The 17,920-nt window shown below is 38.1% G+C and overlaps 1 protein-coding gene across 4 annotated transcripts in view; it reads left to right on the forward strand.

Moving 5' to 3' along the window:
* The window catches only part of Hs3st5 (heparan sulfate-glucosamine 3-sulfotransferase 5), a 291,841-nt gene that overhangs the window by 100,368 nt on the left and 173,553 nt on the right, over window positions 1-17,920 (forward strand). For all 4 annotated transcript variants that reach the window (XM_021174949.1, XM_029482552.1, XM_029482550.1 and 1 more), the window contains one exon: window positions 7,449-7,614. The gene's annotated coding sequence lies outside the window, so the exon portion shown is untranslated. The remainder of the gene's footprint in view (window positions 1-7,448; window positions 7,615-17,920) is intronic.

Below are 17,920 nucleotides of genomic sequence, written 5' to 3' on the forward strand. Positions count from 1 at the left end.
TGGAGGGAAGAAGATCCAATCTCAGTGAACAGAGATGGAGACAACTGCTATTGCATTTTTTGGTGGAAACACATGAACACCAAGTCACACATTTGGTACAAATATGTAGATCCAGCTCTGCATGCTCCCTGGTTGGTGGCCCAGGCTCTGTAAGAACACCCACAGAGTCAACTAAGCTGGAACTTTGTGTGTTTTTGAAGGAACACTGCTACAGAAAGACACTGTCAGCCGATGGTGTCAAAGGAGGACATTTTATAGAGTCACCAGTGTATCAAGGGAGAAAAGGAGAGAAGAGGAATTTAGCTCTTTTACTGCTGTTTCGGGCACAGGTCATCGAAATATTAAATCACAAAGTTGTAACCTAGCCATGTTCTCATTCTTCTTCAAGCTTACATTTAAATTTTCTTCTTCATCACTTAAATGCCTGCAGAGTAGAAATACAGTCAGCTTGCCAAATGGAAGGACCATGAGCAGGCCAATTTGTAGACACATTCTTCCCCTTAGCCAAACCTCAGAAGAAGCTCTGCATAGAGGCACTATTAAATGTGTTCTGAACGTATCCCTAGAAAATCAAGGGCTACAAGAACTTTGCTTAACTAGTTCTTCCAGTGATCCGCTGTATTGAGGACCAGCTTTACTCATCCAGTAAATAATCATGGAGCATTGTAATGAATGCCTCCTTTAATGATACCAGCTGCATTCATTCCTATAGCAGATCATTCCCACTGTATGATCTTCTGTCTGCATTTGCTGAATTGCGTTGAAAGATGAGAACATTTTAAAGGTTAGTAATCACCCAGGAACACTGCTGTTAAACATTTTATAAGAGACACTAAATGGTTTTTAGGAAGTCAGAATTCCGATAGGCTTGTACATACTTCTGTGTTTCTCTTTCCTCTCTGGCATCCCTGTTAGTTCATTCTTGGAATTTGCATGCAGATTGCTGGAGTTTTGATGTATTAGTTGAAAAGTCAATCTTCCTGAGAAAAGTATTGAGACTGGAAGGAGAGTCCAGATCAAACTGCAGTGTGTATATGCAAACATGGCTGTTGGTATGTGTGTGAGACAGATCTGTATCCAGAACTCTAGATTTACACACTCTTGGGTAGTGTTTTGTAACTTTTACTCTAGTTTGAAGCTTTAGATACTTAGCTCAGTTCAGTAGAACAAAAATCTTTAAGGTTCAAACTTGAACACTGGCCCACTGGGCTTTTCATACCCAGGTATATTCAAACAAGCAAGGTTTAAAATCCTATAATTTAATCCTATTTAATAATGCTTTTCATAGTATTTGTAAAGTGTTCTTTAGTAAAATCTTTTAAAAAATGGTGTTTTATCTCAGGTCATCAGATAGCCTGGATTATAGGAAGCTTCCACTCTATAAATCCAAAGAATATTTTAACAATCCAATAAATTTTGCTTCATTTTTGCCATATCTGAACATTTCCTCAATACCATGCATCTTAGTTTTCAAATATTTTTCTGTCAGCTAAGACATTATTCAGTAGTATAAACTGAACATGAATTAGCTGCTTCCTTATTCTCATTCCTCCTAAAAAGTGTTTCATGGTTGCCAGAGTTTTTAAAACCATACTTATAACTTCAATTTTAGATAAAATAAGTAGATCGTTAAATAATATTATCATATACACATCCATCTGTGAAGCTATAGAGGTTGCTCCATTATTAAGAGCATGTACATAATGTACATATCTTACATATAGCCTATAGCCTATATCACGTAGCTCTTTGTGAGTCTGTGTATGGGTGTGTGTGTGTGTGTGTGTGTGTGTGTATAAACACATGCATGCATGCATGTACTGGGTATAGAGGCCACAAGACAACCTTGACTGGGCATCTCTCATTGGTCTGTGGCTAGACTGGTGAACAGACCTATTCCATCTATTTTTACCTCCCAGTCCTGAGATTACGTGAGCATGCCAACACACCCAACTTTTTTGCAGTAGGTTCTAGGGATCCTAATGTTACACAAGACACACTGTAAAACTGAGCTTTCTCCCCAGCTCTATAAACCCATTTTTCAAAGTCATCATAATTTCTATGTGTGATTCACTTTTTGAGAAAGTTGCACCAACCTAGTGGGACCAGAGCCAACAGTATCAATGATGGAGACAGTTAAACATTTGCCTATTCTTTGACATCTATCTTCCCTGTGTGTATCTGCTAAGCCCATCAAAATCTGAAATATTTCAATTCAGCATAAAATTGCAGTGCTGATTGTTACAAAGCATATGTTTTATCTTGTAGAGTGATGGAATGCATATCTAAATGTATCATGCTCACACTCAGAAGCAATACAAACCTCCTGTCTTGCCAGAGACAGAAAAAAAAATGAAAATGATAGGAGATAAAGGATAGAATTTTTTTTTTTGCACTCATGCAAAATATCGCATGTAGTGATCATCACCATGCATTATAAGCTTCTGTTCCCAGCCCAACATTTGATTACAGGCAGAAAGATATATATGGCACAGTCTCTGGACTCAGGGGACCCTTCACATAAAAAGAGAAACACTCCACTGTAGTTCATCCAGAGCACAGGGACAGACAGAAAATAAAAAGCTACTTGGCATTTGGATATTCTATGAAATATGAAAAGAATTAAAAACATTCACAATTCTTCAACAGGCTGCATGTATTCAATAAATACTTGTGAGCCTCACTGAGCAGTTTAACTGGTTGTCTATATAAAGTGAATGCTACATGCTGTGAGCTGTGTGTGATTTGTATAAATTATCATGACAATCCACAGAATAGAGACATCCCTGAATGGCCTTTCCCTTAGTGGACACCTTTTTAAACAAAGAGGAAAGAGCCAGAGTGAAGAGGGTCAATGTGCTAGATGGATCAAGTAAGCCAGGGTCATCTAGAATGAATACTGTAACTTGTTTGTCCTTGAGAAATCTGCCATGGTAAGGGTGCTGATTCCCATGTTATTCCTCTGAGAGTTTGAAGAAGGTAATAGTTTTCTCACACTTGCTAAGAACTGATACTTGACAACTACAGAGTCAGCTCCTGAGTGGGAAGCACACCTGGGTAGGACAATTTCTAATACACCAGCATCCTTGGATGCCTCACATCCCTAAGGCCTCCTTATGGCTTGGAAGTCACTGATCAGGGGATCATTTAGACAGAGGGAAAATTATATATATACTAATTATATATATAATTAGTTTGACTTATTTATCTCTCATATTACAGTACTGCATTTCTTGCCTCCTTGAGAAGCTTTCAAAATATAAGGGAGAAATATACTTTTCATTGTGGAAGTTGCCAAAGGGTACTCAACATCTTTGAATTAGAAGTAGCCAGTATTAAGATGAACACCTACACAATGTGAACATAAGTCAGCAATCTCTTAGTCTTAACAAAACAAAAACTTTTTAAAGTAACAGAGGTTAAATCATAGAAGATGTTTCAGTTTGTTTGTTTATTGAGACAGAGTTTCTTTGTGTAGCCTTGACTGTCTTAGAACTAGCTCTGTAGACCAGGCTGGCCTTGAAATCATAGAAATCTGCCTGCCTCTGCTTCCTGATCGATGAGATTAGAAGTATGTGTCACCACTGCTTGGTCCATGCTTCAATTTAATACCAAAAGAAAAACTCAATTTTATCAGAAGATTCAGAAATCAGTAAGATAGCTGGGCAGTGGTGGTGAATGCCTTTAATCCCAGCACTTGGCAGACAGAGGCAGGCAGATTTCTGTGTTCCAGGCCAGCCTGGTCTACAGAGTGAGTTCCAGGACAGCTAGGGCTATAGCTCTGTAGACCTGTATAGAGAAACCCTGTCTCAAAAAACAAAAAACAATACAAAAACAAAAAAGAAAAGAAAAGAAAAGAAAAGAAAAGAAAAGAAAAGAAAAGAAAAGAAAAGAAAAGAAAAGAAAAGAAAAGAAATCAGTAAGACAATAAAATTTAAAGCCTAGCATGTGGAATATTCTATAGATACGAGTCAGTTTTAAAACACCTCTATGACGAGGTACATAGAGCAGGGAACATTCTTACATGGTTCAGTTAAGTTCACTTTTTATGTATATAATATATAAATATGCATACATTCAAAGAACAAAAGTAAATGGTGCAGAATTAACCTATCCTTTGGAGCCTGAGCCACAGGGGAAATGAAAGTCTGACTCACACCCTAATGAGATCTATTTTGTTGAAAAACAATTGAGTTTTAAGTCATGATTCACTAACTTCCTGAAAAATCTTTTGGTACCCTGGAGAAAAGGTATAAACAGGCTGCTTTTTGATTTTTTTTTCTTTCAAGAACTCTTTGGAGTGGTTTTCAAACTGTGTTTCCTAAAGAATGAATTCCTTTTTTCTCAAGCCTCCTTCCTTCCCTCTCTCTTGGTAGTTTCCTAAGAAAGACAATGTTCTAAATGATCTAGAAAGGATATGGGACTGAACAACAATCTGTAGAAGTACAAAGGCAGTTGCTTCTTAAATAAATACACCTCTGGGAAACTTCCACATTGCTTGGCAGGACTGGGGCATTAAGTGTGGAAGAATACTATTCAAGTACAAAACTTTCGTTGTCTTTGCTTCCGTTTCCTGGCTCCTTCCTTTCTGCATTTCTGAATTCCTTGTTCTGTCTACCTGTGTCTAATTTGGAAAACATTGTCTAGCCATGCTAGATAGAGTCAGGAGCCTAAGGACACAAGCATGGCACCACCCTTCTGTTTGCATACATCCTCCCAGGTATACTACATCACCACTTGTTGGCTTCCTCTGCATGTTCTCATGTTAAACAGTTTAGAAAATAGTTCTTTTATTTAGAGAGAGGTCTATGTATAACAGGATAGCACAATAGACATAACTTTGAATTCACCTTTGAAATCTCTTCGGCTCTTTTCAGATAAGTATTCAAAGGTAACAAATTTCCAAATGAACCAGATCTACTCAGAAAAGGTTTAGCTATTAATTATCACTAATAATGAATTTTGCCTCTGGTTTCAAATACAAACTATGTCATATTTGAAAACACAAGAGTGTATCCACCTCACACAAAGTTTGCTGGAAGGTTGTCCATATGTACAGATGCTTTTTCATAACTAATCTGTAGAATTTGCATACAATCAGGATACTTCCAGAGAATCTGACATACTTCCAATTTTTCTGACTTTTAATTTGACAAAATGGTTATGTTTGTCCTTGATTATTTTTCTTAGTGTAGAGAACTAATGATCTACCTACCCATTTGTGAGAGAGGAAAAAATTTAGCCTTTTAAAGAGGAACCAGTGTACATTAATCAACATCAACAAATCAAATACTTCTCAACTCTCATGTTTGTAAGTCATCAGCTGTTGGTTCCCAACAAATGTACTAGATATATCCTTACCTTCAATAGGCTTATAAGTAATCCAGAAACTAAAGCATTAAGCAAACTTGATTACCCAGTTTATGAGTTATTTATATATACATTTGGTACTCAGTATCTATTAAATACTTTATTGAATGTTGTTTAGCTAAAAATGAGGTAAACAAAAAGGCTTCCTATTGCTTATGGAAATTAGGCTATGATATGTTTTGTTTCCTTTTGGTTATTTGCAAGATAAGATCTCACTATGTATCGCAGTCTTGCCTCAAACTCACAATGTTGTAGACACTGCCTCAAGAGTTCTGTGGTTACATGTGTACAGTACTATATCAAGCAGGAGACTGGCTATTAACCCAGGATTTGCATGCGACTATATAAATTACTGGGTCTCTATATCAAGAACATTAGAAATGGAGTGAAAGTTTCCAAACAAGGTTTTGGCATGATCAGTCATAAAATTTAAAGGTGATACTAGATGCTAAGAATATAATAATGCAGTGTGTGTGTGTGTGTGTGTGTGAGAGAGAGAGAGAGAGAGAGAGAGAGAGAGAGAGAGAGAGAGAGAGAAAGAGTGCCACAGTCACTGCAGTGCAAAAGCTTAATAGTTTTAGGAGGGTTTTGTCTGCCAGCAAGGAACTGAAAATCCAGTGTATTATTTTATTTTTACTAGTTTTACTAGTATTTTGCCTGAATGTTTGTGTATCACATGGATGAGTGCCTGAGGAGGTAAGATGATGCATCAAAAATGCCCTGGAATTGGAGTTACAGATAGTTCTTAGGCACCATATGGGTGCTAGAAATTAAACCTGGATCCTGTGGGAAAGCAACTAGTGGGCTTAACCTGTGAACCATCTCTCTAGCCCCAACCCCACTGGTATTTCAAACCAGTGGCATTTAAAATTTAGTAGAATTGACTCTGCTGCTCATCCATAGGTGGCCATATTTTTGCTTCTGTGAAGTTTCATTGATTTTTTTTTATTATTATTATGGAAACAAGACAGCTACCTACCTTGAAGCTTTGTGGACCTATTCTAACAAATGGATACAAGTGAAAAGCATCAAGAGCCATTTTACTAATAAATAAATCAAAGTTATGGTAACATTTTTATTCAGTATATTTTTGCATTTCTTATGGTCTAAGACAAGTTCACTTGATCCTATTATTTCTGTTTGTGAGACACAGGAAAGAAGAAGGTAGATGGGTGGTGGTGGAGCCTTTTTCATGAGCTATGCTCATACAAGGTCTCCTGTGCTCACTGTTTAGTGTGTGCCTGTCCCTGTGCTCATGATCTTATATTTACTTCTACTTTTTACTTCCTTTCCCCCTTCATAAAAACAATTGCATTGTTAATTATCAATTTTAAAAGTGTTTTATTCTCCTTTTATATTAACTCTTATCATTGTCGACTTAACTCACTCATAAAAGAATTTTGATTTTCCTGAGTAGGAAAGCATACATTACCAGGCATACAAACTAGGAAGGATACATGGACTTTTATCCATGTGTATGCCTAATTATCTTCAAAGCATTGCCCATGTGAAAGAAAGCTGCAAAATTATCAGGTGATTCCAAGGCAATGTAGTAAAAATATCCCACCTTTTTTGTTTTATAAGATGCTATATATTTAGCCTGGCGTGGTGGCACATACCTTTAATCCCCAGCACTTGGGAGGCAGAAGCAGGTGGATTTCTGAGTTCAAGGCCAGCCTGGTCTACAGAGTGAGTTCCAGGACAGCCAGGATACTATAGACTTTTGTGTAAAGATGTATTTCCAAGGGACCTTGACATAGAAATTCAGTATGAATTCAGCACCTGCATATCAAAAATAAAATTAGTAATTGTCCCACTTAATTCAATGTTTGAAAAAATAGTCAGTTAGCACAATAGGAACTCTTTCTGCTGCTTCTGCCTTCAGAGTAATCCTGTGATGCTGACTTCACAGCCTCGTGAAATTTTAAATGACAACTGTGCTAAATTGAGGAGCAGTAAGCCTCAGCCAAGTTTAAATTTAGTAGCACTGTTAGTTTACTGAGATAACCTTGTCCCCAGCCAATCCTGGCGATTGTAGATTACAGGTGACCAACTGTCCATCTCTCTGCTCTGTTTAGAGATAACCAGGCCCCACTGGCTTTAGACTGGTGCTTTCTGCTGCCCACCTCAGGATCTTCAACAGCCAGCTGACACTCTCAGAAACTAGACAAGCAACTTGTCATATTCTTGGAAGTCTCTCCTCCATACATACAGAACTTCCTGGATGAGCATAAAGATGTGAAGGTAAGTGAAATTTGAGTTACTGAAAAGTACACAAATTAAAAACAGTTAAATATGAGAAAAATAAGCACTATGGGACATCCCACAGCAACACTAGGAAGTAAGCAGAACAGGACTTATAATCGCTGTAAGCACCCCAGGACAAAGAAGTAAGGGTGCATAGGAGGCCGGGATCATATGACCATCCATCTCTCCTCAGGAAACTCTTAACACAGACATCCTAAAACCTGACTGTGTACAAGAGTCACAGAGAATGAGAGAAAAGGTCTTTAAAGAACTGGCCTCCACGCATATTCCAGAGTCTTAGATTCACAGACATTGGACTGTACTTTACCCTTGGTGATGATCCTGATCCTGTGGAGCCTTTAAGAAACTATAAAAGTGGAATTCAAAGACATTTATGTTTCATTTATAATTTTAATGTTATTATTGGTATTTTATGTAGTTTCCTTTACTCAGAGAATGAGTAGAGAAACGTTTAGCACAGAAGTGATAAATTGGCACTGCCTTTTTATTGCAGCCTTCTCTCTCTCTCTCTCTCTCTCTCTCTCTCTCTCTCTCTCTCTCTCTCTCTATCTGTCTCTGTCTAGGTTCCCCCTCTCTCTCCCCCTCTCTGTCTCTCTCTGTGTGTCTCTCTCCCCCTCTCTGTCTCTCTGTCTCTGTCTCTCCCCCCCTCTCCCTCTCTGTCTCTGTCTTTCTGTCTCTCTCTCGCTCTCTCTCGCTCTNCTCTCTCTCTCTCTCTCTCTCTCTCTGTCTCTCTCTCTCTCTCCCTCCCTCTTCCGAGACAGGGTTTCTCAGTGTAGCCCTGACTGTCCTGGAACTCACTCTGTAGACCAGGCTGGCCTCGAACTCAAATCCATCTGCCTCTGCCTCCCAAGTGCTGGGATTAAAGGCTTGCACCACCACTGCCTGGCTACACGTGGACTTTTTTAACATTATGATGAGTCCCTGACGGCTTATCATGGTGTTGTATTCACAGTAAGGAGTGAAATTTGTAATCAAGATACTTGGACTGCATCTCAGTATGATTGACATTTTCCCCTCTCTATCACTCTCTATGTTCATTCACACTTAGTGGATTTCTTGTTCATAAAATTGGAAAAGAAAAAAAATGCATAAAGAAGTACATTCCTCTGGTATCCTTTGCTTATATACATTAGTCATTCACATTGCACATAGAAAATGAATCACATTTATATGCAGAAGGTGAGGCAATGATTTGTAAGTGATAAGATTAATTATTTACAGATCTGTATTAGCTAAAATAATAATTTTACATGTATTGGTAATTGGAATTGTTTACAAGATGATCACATCTGAATATAAAGTCTGTACTACACATCATGAGAATCCTAAAATTTATGAAATATAAATTTAGAGTTTAAAAAGTTCTGAAAATATTGCATAACAGTCTTTTAGTATTTTCTGTCATATTTCATTTTCAAAAGGACCACACCTACATTCTCCTTCCTTTTTCCTTACTTCTCCCTCTTCATCCCCCTCCCCCCCCCCAGTTTTGCTAGCATTGCAGCAGGTGAGGGCAAGTAGAGTCTTGTCCTCAGTTACTATTTATCATAAGCATATTTATCAGATCGTGTTCTTAAATTACAATCCCCACACAATCTCAGGGCACTATATGAGGCAGGTCCAGTGTTTGGAAAAATATGAAGTGAAATTAAATGACAGAAATGTTATGGAATCACAGCAGCATAAACTCTGTGAGGAGGAAGGCACAGCTGAGCTCCTACATTCTGATCCCCTCAGGAATCCTTTTCCTCTTCTTAGCCTAGGGAATAAAAGTATAACAGGAAGAACAGTAAACAACCATTTGGCCCGATGTGACTGAATGAGGAGAAATTCATCACCTATTTTGCAATGATGATGTTTCAGTAAGGATAGAAGCAGAAAAATCCCTTCTTGATGAAGGTTGAGAAGGGAAAAAAAGTATATTACCAATGTGGTTGGATCTAAAATAAGCAATAATTTCTCTTGTATGGGATACATCTTCACAGTTCATAAGGGAAAACAGCAAGATTAGCCTCCCTCAGGCTTGATCTGCTTGTAACTACGAGGGTTAGAGAAGAGATGGATGTTACTCTTATTATGATCATGTGTAATAAAGAAACTTGTAAGACGTATAAAGATATTTAGATGGCATTATTGACCTCAACACGTTGAGAAGTCAATGTATATAGAAAAATTACCAGTATAGAAAATAATAATTTATGTAAGTAAATACAGGAAGTTATTAAACCATATTTTGACATGGTCCTATTGTCTTTTTTTTAAGCTGGAAATGTGTCAGGAGATAGTCAAAAGGAATAAGAATATTACTTAATCAAAATAATTCTGATAGTTATCCTCAACTGACAGAATTGAGTTTGATCTTTTATTACTTCTCTGGGCTTAAAACCCTTTGTCTAACTGAGGTGTTATTACTAGCATATATTATTTGTTCAGAATAACTGGTGACATTTTATACATACATGGAGCACAATTTGATCCTATTCATCTCTGATGTGTTTCACCTTAACTTGACTCACCTCATTATGGTCCCTTCCTATTCCTATAAGGTCCCCTGTGGGGCATTGGGCTATGTACAGAAAGTCTGGTTTCCAGGCAAGACTAGATCTGGATCCATGGGAGAACCTGATGGGTAGTAATTCCCACCTACATGGGATGGCAGGTGTTTGACCACGTCTCCTGGAATCCTGGCTCCTGTCGAAATTACTACCCCCACAGCCCCCAAAGGAGAAGCGTGGCTAGTAGTCACCTAGACAATGTCCCAAGCTTCTGACCTTCAGGCTAGACTACTCCCAGTTACCTAGCAACAGTAAGATAACAGCCCACCATTAGAGGGGCTCCTTGGACCCACCTCACTCTCTCCTCACTCTCTCCTTGTTCTCTTCTCTTCTCTTCTCCTCTCCTCTCCTCTCCTCTCCTCTCCTCTCCCTCTCTCCTCTTACTCTCTTACTCTCTCTTTCTTACTCTCTAGCCTTTCTTCTCTCTCATCCTTTCCCCTTTCTCTCCTCTTGGCCATGGCCAGTCTCTCTCTCTTTTACCTTCTCTCTTTCCCCCTGCCTTTCTGCAATAAAGCTCTAAAACCATAGACTGTCTCTGTTCATCAAGGCCCACTGTGCTTGGACAATGGGATAAGCTTTCTCCTAAGGAACTGTTTTTAATCTGATGGAAGGCCTTCCTGTGCTCCAGTCAAGGCCTGGACTAAGGACTCTAGCCTGCGTGGGAACCTCTCTCCCTGTGCCCTCTCTCCCATAACTCTGGAGCCAAGGGTGTTGCCCCGGGGTCCCTGGTATCGAGGTGGCTGCCCCTTGTCCACCCTCCCCCAGTCGAGTGGGGTCAGTGGCTTAGATGCCCACCCAGGCCGAGTGGAAAGCATCTGGCAGCCATCCCGCATCCACCTGCCCAGAGCATAGGAGGAACTCTGGCTGGACGTGGGATCTTTCCCTCCCCCCCTCTTCCCCCACACTCCCCATTAGTTTCCCAACAGTCCCCCTTCTATGTGCCTGCCTTAAAATGTGCTACATAAATATATGGGAGAACACATGTAATATTTATCCTTCAGAATCTCTTTATTTTGCTTAGCATAATGATCTCCAGGTCTACTGAAAGTTATATCCTTAATGTAAGGTGAAAATATTTTAAAAGGCTAAAAAAATGTACTTAGTTATCTGAAAAAAAAATTGACAGTTTAGAAATGTGTAGGAGGAGCTGTGGAGATTGCTCAGTGGTTAGGAGAATTGGCTGCTCTTCTTAAGGATGTGGGCTTGCTTCTTAGCATACTTGGCAGCTCACAACAGTCTCAAACTCTAGTTCCAGAAGAATTGATGCCTCTCTTGAGCTTCCATGTGCACTGCACTCATATGGTACACACAGGCAAGCTACCTATACAGATAAAAAATTAAATTGAAAAACAATATTATGATAGATCTATGATTGTTCTCTAAAGTAGTCTCAAGCAAAGTCTTATATCTTAAACTATATTTTATTGAGTTCGGGGAATAAAACTTGAGTAAATTTTTAGATCCAACACGTTATCTGTGGTATGATGCAGGAGAACAAAATTCTGCATGTTTTTCTTTTTATTAAACATTGCTATTTTCAAATTATAGCAACCAATGGAAATATTCCTCATTACCTGTATTGGATAACTTCCACATGCTTTGGGGAATTTGCTAACTGTATTGATTATTCTATTTGGAGGATAATTGTGTGTGTCTGTTGCACTGGTGTTGATGTCTTCGTTCTTAAGTCTCCTGTGTAACACATGGCTAGTTTCACCATTATTACAACCAGCTGCAGTTGGCCTAGGATTTTGTACATTCCATATGTATCCAAAGTAATTATCTCCTTAGTTTAATTACAATATTTGTTAATGGACTTTTGAGGCCAAATGTTTGTACTGAACAGAGAATCTGGCCTATATCTTCAGCATAAGCTAGTGACATTTCGAAATGATAAGAGTTTGATTCCTAAAACCCTCATCAGGTGGCTCACAACCACCTGTAACCCCAGTTGTAAGTGATCTACACCTCTGGCCTCCCCGAGCACCCATACCCATGTACACAGATGAATAATTAAAAGCAAAAAGTAAGCCTAGTTCTTAAGAAAAGCAGAAAATAAAAATAAATGGAAGTGTATGTGTTTAACAAAACTCCACTGAAAACCATAATCCAGTTACCTTGTGTGTCATTCCATAGGTAGAATGCACAAAATAAAAATAGCTGTCGGACTAGGTGAACTCTCCCATGTGTCAGGCACCTACTAAGCTCATTTACTTGCAGCAAAACACTTCTGATCATGGAATTTCTAGAGAACAGAGGAAGTAAAAGGATCCTTTCATGGAAGCTTGCTAGTAGTGGCTTAACCATAAAACATAAAACCAGAACCAACCAAAGGAAAAACATCTTTATTGCTTCCAGGTTCTTCCCATTCCATTTCTTCAGCCTAAAATTATACCTTTGCATTATATATCTCAGCAGCCCCTTCCATCCTTAATCATCCCTAAATGATGACTCTACATGCTGTGGGAAGAGCACAGGGATAGCTCAGACCATGTGTGGTCTGTACTAACTGGACAGAATGTTAAGCCCATGAGGCTGGAGTTATACTGCTGTTTAGAAGTTTTCTTCAGTGGCTCAATGCTTTAGCCTTGGAGAAGGGAAATATTTGAGAGGCTTTATCTGAAGCGGCTGTTAGAAGTTTGCACAGGTTGAATTTTGTCAAAAATAAAACAATAACAAAAGCAACAAGAACAAATATAGCAGCTGAGTTATCTAACAATGTAGAGGGTGTCCTGTGAATAATCCACACCCCAGCTTTTTGAGAATAATAGGGTTGATGATCAGTTAGTCAAGTCGGCTCCTAACATATAAAAGCTGGAAGCAAATATCCTGCTGGTGCAGGCTCTCTAGCAACAATATCATCATAAGCCCCTTCTGAAAGAACTACTAAGGGTCGGGGGATGGTATCCTGACTGTAGATAAAAAGCAAAAAAGGGTTGATTGTGAGCACTGGATATATTCAACTAGAGAGATAAATACAAAATACAAAGTTTGGAATGACATACTCAAACATGAAGTATGATGTTATTAAGGTACAGAATTAAAATGACTAACAAAAACACAGGATGCAATATGAAGTATTGAGTTTTGAGTATATAGCCCTATACATCTGGTGACTTTCTTCTCAATGCCTGGGAATCAGTAGATGCCATTTAAATGTAACAAATATATGTTTCAGTGTCTCTGGCAAGCAATACAGGGATGTTAAAGAATATAAGAACATCGTAAATACTGTTGAAGCCTAAAGTAGTGGTTCATGCCCCTAATACCAGCACATAAGAGGTGGAGATAGGAGAAGCTATCAGTAAGAATTCATGGCCATTCTACCCTTCATGACATTGTGTTTCCAAAGAAATAAAGTAAAGATAGAAATAAAACAAGGAGAATGGAATTGGTATTATTGAATATTATCTGGGAAAAATGGGAGAAAGAGAAAAATACATGCCACTTTCCCCATCCATTCTTGTACTCATAGGGGCCTAACAAGCATTCTCATGTCCGATGAGGTCAGACTAACAGAGGAAACTAAGAAAAGCATCACTCACTGCTCAATTATTTTCCTTCTTTCTCTCTCTCTCTCTCTTTTTCCTTTGATTTGGTTTTTGAGACAGGGTTTCTCTATGTAGCCCTGGCCACAGGATCTGTAGACCCTAGAACTTGGTCTGTAGACCAGGCTAGCCTCGAACTCATGGATTCATCTGCCTCTGCCTTCTGAGTACTAGAGTGACACATAATTTTCAAAGCTGCATATATCTTGCTCAAGAAAAACAAACTTTTCAAACTTAAAAAGAAAATACATCTATCTTCAATATCAGTAAATAAAAAAAAATGCTTATTCTTTATTTTTAAAAAAAGGAGTGTTTTTCACATTAGGCCACAGGGCAAAATACGGTGGCGCAATGCACAGCAAGTTAGTTTTAGAAGACAAAAGTGGAAAAATAGACAAAGATACTGAAACATAAACAATTCTGAGTTTTAAAATCCTAGATTTAGAAAAAAACTGAAATGCAGGCCCAAGTATTAACCAAAACAAGCAGAGACCAAGGGAGGCTGAAGGGCATGGTCCAGAGCAGAAGCATATAATCATGAATAAACTGAGTTTTATGAATGATCAAAAGCATTTGTCCAGAAAATAAGTTTAACTTAAGAAGTTCCCAATAAGCAGACAGTCCAGCTAGTGAATTAAGTCAAGAAAGTCATCTTCTGTGTTAAAACAAAACACTTGAATTCAAGTCTAAGACAAAGATTTCTTCCTTTAAAAGAATAACTATTAAAATTACGTATTAAGCAAAAAGAGAGTACTTTCCAAATTAGAATTTATTCTTCAGTGTTGGTATAGGGGTCACAAGGTCACTTCTCTTTTGCAAAGAAGAGATAGCATGCTTCCATTGCAAACTCATAACATTTACTTGATTTGAAGCAAAGTGGAATGTTTAAATTCCCACCACCCCAAACAGGCATTCTTACCAGTAGGGTACAATTTTAGACTTTTGCAGTTCAAGAGGTTTCTGCTGAGCAAAAATTCTCCTTCAATTTCAGAGAGCAGATGATAATAATTTTCCTATCCTCTGCACAGCAGGATTCTTCCCTTCCTTTTCAGACCCCTTAAAGAAACACCTGGGCAACTGCAGGCCCAGGTAACATATCGTTCACACATTAACTCAACTTACTTATAATGCAGAGCCGTTCACCCAGTTCAATTTCTGCTCTGATGTAATTCCAGTGTAAAATATATGCAGTGTGGTTATGATCAAAACCTTAACAAAGCATAGGAAATTACAAAGAATCTGTCTGAAGGCAGTGAAAAAACATGTGTATTGGTGTGTAATATTCCTGAGAGAATGAAAAGATAATGCTCAAAACTGAAAACTTAACACATTGCTCTTGATGGTATATGACTTCAGAAGAAAAAAAAGAAAACATGTAATGAAGCTATTCTGTGTATTGCAGTGATAGTCTTCCTAGATTGCCCAGTCTTTCTAAATGAGATAACTTTTCATGAGTTTAAATATTTTCAAATTCTTAATTATATATGTGTGCATGATATATGTGGTCATGTGTGTGCAGGTCTGCATACATATGTGTACTTGTGAATGTGAAAGTCTGAAGACAGCCTCGGGCATCATCCTCAGAAATGTTACCTATCTGCTTTGAAATCACATGCTCATTGGCCTAGAGGTCATTGGTTCTTAGGTTGGCTGACCAATGAGTCCCAGAGAGCCACCTGTCTCTATTGCCTGAGTTGCGATGACAGACATGCTGTAATCATGGCAGGAGATTGAACTCTTTACCCAAGGCTTACATGGCAAACACTTTATCATTTGGATCCTCTCACCTTTCTAAATACTAGATCTGATCTATATGAACAAAATTCTCTTACATTGTTCAAGAAAGATTGCTCAAATAACACATGTTGTCTAGCCCTGTAGTAGTAAATATATCTCAATGTTACCCAAGCCATAGAGACACATATAGAGATTTTTTTTCTTACACGTAGGTAAATACTTGCTTTTCAGTCCTGGGAGTCAAACCCAGGATGTGTACACACCAGGCAAGCATTTGGGTACCCAGTCACATCCTTTTCCAAAATACGCAGATTCTCAGCAGAGGTATGACACTGGCTAAAAGCAAATGATAAGATCATCTCCGGGACAACATTGTATAGCCACAGGCTACTCCAGCACCCTGATCTTGAAGGAACTCAACTGACTCTTCCCTTACTGTTTTTCTCTTTTTAATACACAAAACACATCAGCACTGGCATTGTGACATCACAACCACAAGTTCACTGTGTCTGTCAAACATGGCAATGTTTATTTTTTTTACTTTTTATTATTTTCTATTAATTTTGTACTCATTTATATCCACTCCCCCCACCTGTGTATGTGTGTGTGTGTGTGTGTGTGTGTGTGTGTGTNNGAGAGAGAGAGAGAGAGAGAGAGAGAGAGAGAGAGAGAGAACAGAACAGAACATGTGGAGGGGTGTTTGTGTCACAGAGCATATGTGAAGGTCAGAAAGCAACTTTGGGGAGTCAATTATCTCATATGTGTGGGACCTTGTGATCAAACTCTAGTTACCAGTGGTGGCAAGTACCTTTACCCATTAAATCAACTCACCAGCAGCCTCATAATGATAGATTTGAAAGACAAAATATTCACTTGTCCAGCTAAGCTCATTTTTTTCTGTTTGTTTCAAGTCAATGTCTTTGGAAACCTTATTCAAATATCTCTGCCACTCCCTCCTCAGTGTCAGAATTGCAGGGTATAATAATATACCCAACAATCCTCATGAGTGCTATAAATTACATTGGCTTGGTATGCCTGTCTGTCCTTGTATATAAGTATAAAATGATAATTGTTTTTTGGTTTGGTGATTTTTTGCTGAGAATCCAGATGCATACCTGGATGAACACACACCAATTAAACGAACATTTTATTTTTTTCAGCAGATAAAGTAATAATACTGAATAATTTCTTACCTCTAATCTATTCTAAGACCCAAGAAGCATAATTGAGGAAAACTGACAGAGAATATCTCTGTTCTCAGGACACTCTGTTTGGGAATGGCAGACAATAAAAAGCAACCACAAGAAAATAAATTCTGTTGTATAGAGAGAAGTATAAGAGAAAGGAAAAGACTAAGGTTTCAGAAACTGGAGAGGGTGTTTGAGGACCAAGATGACGTGGTAGACTTAGTCTTGGTAGACTGGCTGATGGTTTTCTATTTCACTCTGATTGTCCTGAAGTCAAAATGGATTCGATTCAGAGATCAGAGTCTCTTATTAACAACACTTTGCTGAGTGATGATACTTTATACATTAATATTTATACTTGAGATTCTTACTTCATAGTTCTCCTATATTAGAGCAAGCACCTGCATACATTAATAAGCTGTAAGCTCAGTTTCCTTTACTAAGATTTATTACAATTCATCAATGAGCCAGTGATCTCTAAGTGATGCTATGGTTCTAGATGCTATTTGTTCTCCTTTATACTTTATACTCATATATTAATTTTAAATGTTCAGAGCATTGATACAACTATAATCCTTGTCAGTGATGTTAAGCAAATTCCAATGGAAAATATCTCAAGGAGAAATTAAAAATATCTTAAGGATATCTCAATTGGTAGAGTAAAAGTGGTTGTTGAAAGTTCCTATTCAGGAAACTAATGGATAAATTTCTTACTCTCACTCATTCTCACTCAGAAGAATGGCGGCCAAGCCTATATTTCAATACATAATAAAACCTAGCCAATCCTGATTTAGTTCATTTTGTGATGCTACTTTAAGGTTTGCTTTTGTTTTGATTTGCATTTCCCTGATGATTAAGGATGTTGAGTATTTTTTCAGGTGCTTCTCAGCCATTCAGTATTCCTCAGTTGAGAATTCTTTGTTTAGCTCTGTTCCTAATTTCTAATAGATTTATTTGATTTTCTGGAGTCCATCTTCTTGAGTTCTTTATATATATTGGGTATTAGTCCCCTATCAAATTTAGGATTGGTAAAGATCCTTTCCCAATATGTTGGTGGCCTTTTTGTCTTATTGACAGTGTCTTTTGGCTTACAGAAGCTTTGCAGTTTTATGAGGTCCCATTTGTCAATTCTCGATCTTACAGCACCAGCTATTGCTGTTCTGTTCAGGAATTTTTCCCCTGTGCCCATATCTTCGATGCTTTCCCCCACTTTCTCCTCTATAAGTTTCAGTGTCTCTGGTTTTATGTGGAGTTC

This window comes from Mus caroli, chromosome 10, assembly GCF_900094665.2.
Source record: "Mus caroli chromosome 10, CAROLI_EIJ_v1.1, whole genome shotgun sequence".
Classification (NCBI taxonomy): Eukaryota; Metazoa; Chordata; class Mammalia; order Rodentia; family Muridae; genus Mus; species Mus caroli.